Raw genomic sequence first — 11,077 nt, 5'->3', positions numbered from 1 at the left:
AAAGGAGGCAATATAGTGGAGCAAAACATGAGAGCCCTCTTGCACACTTGAACGAGTTCGAGAAATATTGCAACACAATCAAGGTAAATGGGGTAACTCAAGAGTTTGTGAGACTAAAGCTATTTCCTTTTTCTTTGATAGGAAGGGCTCTTGAATGGCTTGAGAAGGAGGTGAGGCCTAACTCCTTGAGAACTTGGGACGAGGTCACCACGGCCTTCTTAGGGAGATTCTATTCTCAAAAGAAGACGGCCGAAGCAAGAGCTTTGATCCAAGGCTTCCGTCAAAGGGCTAGTGAAACCATATATGAGGCATGGGAACGATACAAAGAATATCAAAGGGAGTGCCCTCATCATGGCATTCCATCATATCAAGTGCTTCAAATTTTCTATGGGGGCTTGAGCCCACAAGGAAAGACTAGCTTGGATGCGGGAGCGGGTGGACCGATTATGAACAAAACGAAGGAGCAAGTCATCGAGATAATTGAGGATGTGGTGAGACACCACATGGATTGGCAAGAAGGAGAGAGGGAGTCTTTAAGCAAAGGAGGGAATGCGGTCTACTCCGTCGATCACCTCAACGCCATCAATAATTTGACATCTCAAATAGCCAATCTTGGCAAGGAGATGACATCTATCAAGGCAAAGCTAGAGACTTCCACTTCACAACAAGATCATCCCTCCCAATCTAAGGGGAGAGGTATGAATTCTAACTCTTCTCCTTCTACATCTAATAACATGCCACATGGGTGTTTGTTTTGTGAAAATTGTGGGTCATATGACCATGATACCTCTTCTTGTAATTATGATTCCCAACCCCAATCCCATTATGAAGAGGGTAATGATAATGAAAATGAAAAAGTCAATGCTTTGTCTTATGATAATAGACCTAGGAATGACAATCAAAGATATTTACCACCTAATCGAAGGGAACAAGGGGGAAATGCTTATAACCAAAGAGGAAATGATTATGATTACCATAACCAAAACTAATGGGGTAATAGAAACCAAAGGGACCAAAATCCCCAAGGTAACTACAACCAACAAGGTGGTTATGGTAACCATAACCATAATGATCAAGGGAATTATGGGAATCAAGGCCAATATCACCAAGGGGGGAACTCTAATAATAGGAATAATTGGAACAACAATAATAATAGAGGTTTTTCTAATCAAAGTGCTTCCAATTCAAATGTGAGAGGTAATAGAGCTCCCCAAGATAACTATTATGCCCAAGCACCACCTAGTAAGTCTAATCTAGAGGAAATGATGGAAAGTCAAACCAAAATGTTCAACACTTTCATGGCCGCGAGTGACAAGAAGTTTAATGAAGTAATGACTCATAATAAAATGCTTGAAACTCAAATTTCACAATTGGCCAATGCTTTGAAGGAAGGGGCTAGCACTTCCAAACTTCCACCCCAAGGACTAGATCCTAAGAGGCCCGTTAATGCCATATCTACTAGGAGTGGGAAGGTGTTGGAAGAGAGTGTTCCTAAGAAAAGCAATGATAGAGTGAACATGAGTGAGCCTCCCCTTGAGAGTGATTGTGAGCAAGAAAAAGAGAAAAATCAAGAGAGTGAAAGAGAAAAAGAATGTGAGAAAGAAAAAGAATGTGAAAAAGAGAATGATTGTGAAAAAGAGAGTCAAGAGAAAAGAGAAAAAGAGAGGGAAACAAAACAATTGCAAAAGCTACCATATCCTCATAAATTTGTTAGAAACAAATTAGATGTGCAATTTGGAAAGTTTCTTGAGACATTGAAGCAAATTCATCTTTCAATTCCTTTTACCGATGCTGTCAAGCAAATGCCTAATTATGCTAGGTTTTTAAAAGACATTTTGAGTGGAAGGAGAAAGTGTGAATTGGTTGAAACGGTGAATCTCACCGAGAATTGTAGTGCTATTATCATGAACAAGATGCCACCCAAGTTGAAAGACCCCGGTAACTTTTCTATCCCATGTGCAATATACAAGATGCAAATTGATAATGCTTTGTGTGACCTAGGGGCTAGTGTTAGCCTAATGCCATACTCGGTATACCAAAGACTTGGGATAGAGGAACTTCTACCCACCAACATCACCCTACAATTGGCCGATCGCTCTATTAAATTCCCAAAGGGTAAGGTAGAGGATGTTCCTCTAAGGGTAGGAAAGTTTGTAATCCCGATGGATTTTGTTGTGTTAGAGATGGACGAAGATGTTAACATTCCAATAATTCTAGGAAGACCTTTTCTTGCTACTTCGGGTGCTTTAATAGATGTTAAAAGTGCGAAAATTTCACTAAAAGTAGGAGATGAGGTAATAGAATTTGACTTGAATGAGAGCATGAAATATCCAAGCTCTAAACTTGATAATTGCATGATGATTGATACTATTGATTCTATTGTAACTTCCATGCATGAGCACTTGCTCACTACTAATGATGCCCTTGATAATGTCCTTTTGAACAAGGAAAAGATAGGTGACCAAAGCAAAGAGATGGCATTGTATGAGGAGATGCTTGAAGGAAGTACGGAATCAAGCGATGAGCAAGTGTGCATGGGAATCACAACACATGATGCATTAGAAGTAGCTACCTCAAGAGAAGGTAAGGGTGTTCCAATGGTAGAGTTGAAACCTCTACCATCACACTTAAGGTATGAGTTTTTGGGCCCCAATTCAACTTTTCCGGTTATTGTGAATTCTTCTTTGAATGAGTGCCAAACTCAAATGTTATGTGGTGTTTTGAGAGACCACCAAGGTGCTTTAGGCTATACAATAGATAACCTCAAAGGTATTAGTCCCGCTTTATGTATGCACCACATAACACTTGAGGAGGGTGCTAAGCCTTCCATTGAGAGGCAAAGGAAACTCAATCCTCAAATGGGGGAGGTGGTGAAGAAAGAAATCACCAAACTCTTTGATGCCGGCATCATCTTCCCCATTTCGAGTTCTAGATGGGTTTCCCCCGTTCATGTGGTCCCTAAAAAGGGAGGAATGACCGTAGTTGAAAATGAGAATGGTGATCTCATTTCAACTAGAACGGTGACCGGTTGGAGGATGTGCATAGACTATAGACGTCTAAATGCATCCACCAACAAGGATCATTTTCCTCTCCCTTTTATCGACCAAATGCTTGAAAGACTAACCAAGCACAAGTATTATTGCTTTCTTGATGGTTATTCGGGTTTCTTTCAAATCCCTATAAACCCGGATGACCAAGAGAAAACAACTTTTACTTGTCCCTATGGAACTTTTGCATATAGGAGGATGCCCTTCGGGCTTTGCAACGCACCGGCAACCTTCCAAAGATGCATGATGAGTATTTTTGGGGACATGCTTGAAGCCGAAATGGAAGTTTTCATGGATGACTTCTCAGTAGGGGGCCTTTCATTCGAGGATTGTTTGTCCAACTTGGGCAAGTGCTTGGCAAGATGTGAGAAGGTCAATTTGGTTTTGAATTGGGAAAAATGCCACTTTATGGTGGAAGAGGGAATTGTCCTTGGTCACAAGATTTCAAGCAAGGGGATTGAGGTCGACAAGGCCAAAGTTGAAGTGATAGAGAAGCTACCGCCACCAATCAATGTGAGAGGAGTAAGGTCATTTTTGGGGCATGCCGGGTTCTATAGAAGATTCATCAAGGATTTCTCACAAATTGCTAGACCCCTAAATGCTCTTCTTCAAAAGGATGCCTTCTTTATTTTTAATGAAAAGTGTCTCCAAGCTTTCAACAAATTAAAGGAGGCTTTAATCTCAACTCCAATTGTGCAAGGGCCAAGATGGGATTTGCCATTTGAACTTATGTGCGATGCAAGTGATGTTGCGATTGGAGGAGTATTGGGGCAAAGGGTAGAGAAGAAGCTTCACGTGATTTACTACATGTCTAAGACCTTGAATGAAGCTCAACGGAACTACACCACAACGGAGAAAGAGTTTCTTGCCGTGGTTCATGCTTTTGAGAAGTTTTGGAACTACCTCATTGGTTCCAAAACTATTGTTTATACTGATCACGCAGCCATTAGGTACCTTATTGCAAAGAAAGAATCCAAGCCACGTCTTCTTCGGTGGGTCTTATCTCTCCAACAATTTGATGTAGAAATCCGTGATAAAAAGGGGGCCGAGAATGTGGTTGCGGACCATCTTTCCCGACTAGAGAATGTGCAAGCTAGCGATGATGAAATCCCTATATGTGATGAATTGAGAGATGATGTGCTTTACATTTTGAATGAAAAGGAGCTTCCTTGGTTCGCCGACTTGGTGAACTACTTGGCTTGTGGAGAATGCCCACCCGATTTCTCCAAGAATCAAAGGAAGAAGCTAAAAAGGGAAGCAAGACATTATGTATGGGATGATCCCATTCTCTACAAACGAGGAGTAGATGGTTTGCTCCGTAGGTGTGTCCCGGATGAACAAGTGCAAGAAGTGCTCAAGATGTGCCATTCCGATCCATGTGGAGGGCATATGGGAGCCAACAAAACTGCATTGAAAATCTTGCATAGCGGTTTGTGGTGGCCTCACATTTTCAAGGACGCTTGGGGATTTGTGAAGACTTGTGACCGGTGTCAACGAACCGGCAACATATCCAAGCGCAATGAGATGCCCCAACAACCGATTCTTGAGCTTGAGGTATTTGATGTATGGGGTATGGATTTCATGGGGCCATTCCCAAATTCTCATGGAAATCAATACATCCTTTTGGCGGTCGACTATGTATCAAAATGGGTGGAAGCCATTGCCTCCCCAACCAATGACTACAAGGTTGTCATGAAGATGTTCAAAAAAGTCATATTCCCAAGATTCGGTATTCCAAGGGCGGTGGTGAGTGACAATGGTTCACATTTTGTTCATAGTGCTTTTCAAAGGATGCTAAGAAAGCACGGGGTCCACCAAATATTCGGCCTTACCTATCATCCACAAACAAGTGGACAAGCGGAAGTGTCTAACCGTCAAATAAAGCTAATCCTCGAGAAGACGGTTGCTAAGAATAGGAAGGATTGGTCGGAAAAGCTTGATGACGCTCTATGGGCTTATAGAACGGCGTACAAGACCCCAATAGGCACAACTCCATACCGGCTAGTGTATGGAAAATCTTGTCATCTACCGGTGGAGCTTGAGCACCGAACCCAATGGGCGATCAAGAAGATTAATTTCGACTTGGCTAGCGCGGGAGAGCAAAGATGGCTTGATTTGCATGAGCTTGAAGAGCTAAGGTTGGAAGTCTATGAGTGTGCTAGCAACTATAAGAATCGCACTAAGGATTGCCATGACCGGAACATTGAAAAGAAAGCATTTCAAAAGGGCGATAAGGTACTCCTCTACAACTCTAGGATGAAATTGTTTTCCGGGAAACTTTTATCAAGGTGGAGTGGACCTTTTGTCGTCAAGGAAGTGTTTCCTCATGGAGCCGTGGAAGTGTGGGATATGGACGGCAAGAGATCTTTCAAGGTGAATGGGCATCGCCTCAAGCTTTACTACGAGGGTGCTCATGTGGGTGTTTTAGAATCAACTCAATGTAATCTTATCTCCTAAGTGTGGAGGTCGTCAAGCTAGTGACGTTAAAAGAGCGCTTCCGGGAGGCAACCCGAGTTTCTCAACTCTCTCTCTCAATAAGCTATTACTTAATTTCCATCACTCTTACTATTACTAACTTTTCTCTCAATGTCTTTTGTAGGTTTTGATGAAAAGAGAAGTAAGAAAAGGCTTTTGTGAAAGTGAAGTAGTAGACAATTTTATTAATAATAATAATAATGGTGATAATAATAATTTTATTATTATTATTATGCCTTACTATTATATATATATTTCAAAAAAAAAAAAAAAAAAAAAAAAAAAAAAAGAAGAGGAAAAAAAGTACAGCATCAGGTATGCACGGACGTGCAGAACATCGCACGTCCGTGCAGAATCAGGCAGGAACTCCAAACATTGCTTCGAAGATAGGCACGGACGTGCCAAAATCAGCACGTCCGTGCGTACTATTCAGCACGGACGTGCATAACCCAGCACGTCCGTGCCAAATCAGGCAGTAACTATCTTGCTACTGCCAGATTACGCACGTCCGTGCCAAATTTGGCACGTCCGTGCGTACCCTGTTTCAGCTGCTGTAAACACGGGTTTTAAGCTAAAAAAAAAAAATTCTCATTCTCCTTATTTCAATCTCACGATTCTCCTCCTCCTCTCTCTCTAGAACTCCTCTTCCTCCTCTCCATACTCACTCAATTCTCCTTTCCCACCCAAATTCTCACCCAAATTCAACTCTTTATACAATAATCTTCACTCCATTTCAACAAATTCACAAACTACTACTCCTTTTATCACTTTCAATCCCAAAAATCACCCAAAATACTCAAACCCTAACCTTGAAAAATTGATTTGGGGTTTTCTTTGGGAGATAAATTTGAAGCAATTGGTTGAAGGGGGTTGTCAAGCAAGCAAAAAGGAAGGCAAGAGAGGTTCATTTGCGGGTTTTACACCCACGATAAGCTCGGTATAATCGTTCCTCCCTTTTACTATTTTTTTTTTTGCTTGAATTCTTGGATTTTTGCATGAAATTGCTTATGAAAGTTTGTTGAAATTGGTTATGAGTGATTGATAATTGATAATTGCCAAGTATTATAGAGTTTGAATGAATTTTGGTGTGTTTTGAAAAATTGAATTTTTGTAAGTGAGGTTGAGGAATTGATTTTATACATGACAAAGCATGCTTGTTTGAATAAATTGTTGTGTTGGATTGGTTGATTCTAGTGCAAAAATTTTGATATTAAATTGTTGTGGTTGTGTTGTTGGATTAGTGTTTGTTGCTTGGTGATTCAATTGTCTTAGGTGGGAGACTTAGAGCTTGGCTTGATTGTGTTGTAATTATTGGCCTTGTTTGAGCTTTGGTTGTGTTTAGTGGACCTAGTGCCTATTGTGTGTTTATTGTGTTGATTATTTGGTTGTGGTTTGTTTGATTGCACTGCATAAATCCGACCATGTCTAGAAGAAATCGACCTAGAAACACGGATGCTAGGTACCGCAACCCTTCTCCTCCTCCTCCCGTTGGTCCACCACAAGTGGATACAATGGGAATAATTTTCAATGACGAAACTTTTGCAAACAACTTTCTAAGAAATAGTAGGAGGAGAATTAGGCCGACCAAGTTCTACAGCGAGGAGGTAGCCGAGTCCCTAGGGGTGGGGGAGGACATTAGAATGTTATTCGAGGGATGTGGCCTAGGTAGTTGGCTAGACTTACATGCCTTGACCTACAAGAGATTAACTCTTGAATTCCTCTCCACCCTCCAAGTCCAACGGGACACAACTAGGAACCCCCGCCGTATCACCTTCCAACTCATGAACACCACCCATACCATGACCATCAATAGGGTGAACCAAGCGTTCGGGTGGCCTACGAACGGAACCATTGGGGCAAAGGATAGGCCACCCCGTAGCTATAACGCAGGTGAGTTTTGGAGGAAGATCACCGGCCTCTTTAACTACAACCCCAGGACCGATAAGGCCACGGCCATTATCCACCCCGCATTTAGGTTGTCACAGCGCACCATAGCGAACACGACGTTCGCTAGAGGTGACAGTTCGGGGGTAGTGTCCACTAGGGAGCTTCACTTCCTATGGCACTTGAGTATGGGTAGTTCGGCCCTAGATGTAGGGTCCTGGTTTGTAGACCACCTAGAGGATGTTGCCACCGGGTCCGGTAACATCACCATAGGTGGTATGATCACTATTATTGCTGCTGCTCTTAATCTTGATTTTGCAGATCAGCAGGTTTGCCCAGGAGCGACGCGGATCGATATGCAGTCGCTTAGGACAATGAGGTGGGTGGAGGACGTCGAGGGGCCACACCCCTACCTGTGGCACGTCAGTGGCCGGTCCTACGCCTACCTCCCCGACCCGGAGCGGACATTCATCTACGACGAGACCAACTGGATCTTCGAGAGAGACCATGATTGGGCTCCCGGCGATGAAGACGATGAAGAGGAGCAAGAGCAAGGAGAGCAGCAGCAACCTCCACAACAACAATTCCAACAACAACAACAACAACAATTCGATCACCAACAAGGGTACCAACAAGGGTACCAAGGTCAAGGCATGGGTGAGGGCAACCCACCCTTCACCTTCGAGCAGCAAATGCATTTGATGAACCAAGGGTTCAACCGGATGACCACCGAGTTTGAGACTATGAGAAAGTCTCACGAAGATATGAGGTCCTCCTACGACAACATGAGGACAAGCTTCGAAGGACTTCGGTCGGAATTGGGTGAGTTCCGAAATGCCTACCGACATTGGTACCCCGGGGGCTCAAGCTCCCAAGGAGGACCAAACCAATGAGTTAGTCTCTTTTTCCCCTTTCTTGTGCTTTTATTGTTTTAACATTGGGGACAATGTTTATGATAGCTTGGGGGGGGGGGGGAGTCTTTCTCTTTGGTTTTGTTGATTGGTTCTTGTTTGTGCTTGATTGGTGATTACCTTGCATGTTGTTTGTTCCTTCCACTAACATCCAAACCCCTTAACATCCAAATTTGCTCCCTTTGAAATCCAACACCCTAAATCCAAATCTCTTAATGTGTGAATACTTTTCTTCTCTCCTCTCTTCATTTAGTTTTTTTTTTTTTTTTTTTTTTTTTTTTTTTTTTTTTTTTTTTTATGCTTAGCTTAGTTCTCCTAGCTCTCCAAAAAAAAAAAAAAAAAAAAAAAAAAAAAAAAAACCGAAAAATAGCCCTTGGATGAGACTCAAATGACGATGCTTATACGATTTGCTTGCTTGACTCTTGAGTGATGAGTAAAGTTCTTTTAGAAGGGTGTGTGCAAGAGTTGGGGTCATTTAGAGGCTTATTAATCTCGATTGCACTAGTGTATATGAAATGAAAACCGATGAATGCTCAATTGCACGTCTAGCATAGGATATTGTCTAATTTGCCCAAAGTAGGATATGTTTGAATCAAATTGCGGTCCCTTGTGCCCTTGGTGTGTCTCCCTTCCTCCCCGAAACGAAACTCTGCTAGGGAATTAGTTCTATGTATATCTTGTGTAATAAGTGGCATAATAAGCCACATGTTTCGAATAAAAGAAAGAGCCGCTCAAAGTTAAAAGAGGCGAGGGCAATGAATGAAAAAAAAAAAAAAAAGGAAAAGAGTGGAGAAGTAAAAAAATAAATAAAACTCCTCCAAAATCCTCAAAATTTTCACTTTTTCTATTCTAGAGGTCAATTTGTGGATGCCTCCCACACGCTTTCTATTTTGAAGTTTCTTGTGTAAATTCCCGAATTAGAGTGTAGTTGAAAGGGCTTGGGAGTGCATTTTGGGAGGTGGACTTGCATTTTGAGATTTTATAACCGAAAAAGGGCTTTGCAACTTTGGAATATCTAGACGTGCTCTAATGAACTAGTAAAAGGTATAACGAAGTATCCTAGTGCAACCTTGCTTAGTTCGCCTCTCTACCCCCAACTTAGGTGCACATTTGTATGAATGGTAATTCTTGAAAGTTACTCACTTGTCTTGCTTGTGTTTTGTATCCCGATGAGTTGACTTGGGCAATAAAAATATTGGTTTTGTGTGTTTTGACCACTTTGAGAGCAACAATGTGCTATGTTAGTTGGTGTGGTTTGTGTGAGTTGTGGGTTAAGCTCAAGGGAAACCCTCACGAGATAAAAACTCGTCCTCTTAGGCGACTTAGGGGTTTAAATTGCTTTCACTTGTGCTAAAAGTGTTTATGGTTCTTGCCATGCGGATTTGTGTTTGTATTTTCTCTCCTTGGTTTGATCATTAGCAAGTAATCTTCCTTCTTGATTTGACATGTTTGTTTTGCTCGAGGACTAGCAAAAACTTAGCTTGGGGGGATTTGATAACTTGTTATTTGATACGATTTTAGGGTGATTTTTGAACCTTGTTTACTTGAAATATTAGCATTTTGGTTCACTTTCTATCCTATTTTCATTCAATTTTTGTGTATCCCTTGCTTCATGGGTTTTTAGTGTTTTTGTTGAGTTTTCAGGTCCAAAAACCGATGATTTGAAGCATATGGATAACAAACCAAGTTTAGAAGCCGTGACAAAGGAGCAAAACTGAAGAGAATGTGAAGAAAAGGGCTTAGAAGACCCTGCACGGCCGTGCTATGTCCTGCACGGTCGTGCAGGAGTGTCCCAGCCAAGTCAAGCCACTGCCTAATTTGGCACGGACGTGCAAGGCTTAAGCACGTCCGTGCAAGTCAGCCAGCACGTCCGTGCCAGAAGATGCACGGCCGTGCATCTCACTTGGCCTAAGTTGGAGCTACTGCCCGATTCTGCACGGCCGTGCTTAGGGTGGCACGTCCGTGCCACTAAGGCTGCACGTCCGTGCCACTCCTGGCACGTCCGTGCACCCCTGTAGCCGTACCCGACTCTTGTTTTCTCCGTCTTTTTTATTTGAGGGTCATATAAATACCCCCTTTTGCTCAATTGTGCAGCAATCCAAGTTTTCAGAGCTTCCTCTTAGTTTGTAGTTGTTGAAACATAAATACTCTCAAATCATTAGTTAGATTTCAATTATTAGTTTGGAATTCTCAATCTCAATCATTGTAGAAGACAAGTTCCTCCATTATTATTCAATTTCAAGCTTCAATTAGTAATTTCTCCAACCTTTTTCTACTTAATTTCTGATTTCATTTGCTTTTGCATGTCATTTAAATCTTCTTAAGTTCTTGGTAATTTGTTATTGGATGATAGTTATTTCAATCGTTAACCACTTTCCCCCAATTATTGAAGTAGTTAGAACCCTAATTGTTGATTGCATGTTGATAAATATGAGTTGTGAGTAGTCTTCTTGCTAGGGGTTGGGTGAAGCTCAACCTTTTGGGTTAGTTATGCAAATATGGGAGAAACATTGATGTTTGTATTGCAATTAAATTGATTATATGAGATTTCTTGTTAGTTCTTCATGATAGGATTAGCTACCCTTGACTTAGGAGCTTGATAGCATGATGTGCCTAATTTGACATGGAAGTGTAAATTGAGTATGTCATTACTTATGGTAATTGGATTATGTATCATCTATTGCTAGACTAATGAGGAATCTAAGTTTAGTAGTGTGAGTCATTTTCTTATTGCATGAGGTTGATTTTACATATAGTCCT

General features: G+C 41.6%; 1 non-coding gene across 1 annotated transcript; it reads right to left on the bottom strand.

Annotated features, from left to right (window-relative positions):
- Positions 1–252: 252 nt before the first annotated feature.
- On the bottom strand, positions 253–358 carry LOC145615757 (small nucleolar RNA R71). The gene has a single exon (XR_014107348.1). It is a non-coding gene; the product is annotated as a small nucleolar RNA R71 (small nucleolar RNA).
- Positions 359–11,077: the final 10,719 nt, after the last annotated feature.

The sequence above is a fragment of the Chenopodium album genome, chromosome 25 (assembly GCF_948465745.1).
Source record: "Chenopodium album chromosome 25, dcCheAlbu1.1, whole genome shotgun sequence".
Lineage (NCBI taxonomy): Eukaryota > Viridiplantae > Streptophyta > Magnoliopsida > Caryophyllales > Amaranthaceae > Chenopodium > Chenopodium album.
Note: the sequence above shows the minus strand (reverse complement) of the source record. Positions and strands in the feature narration are given on the sequence as shown.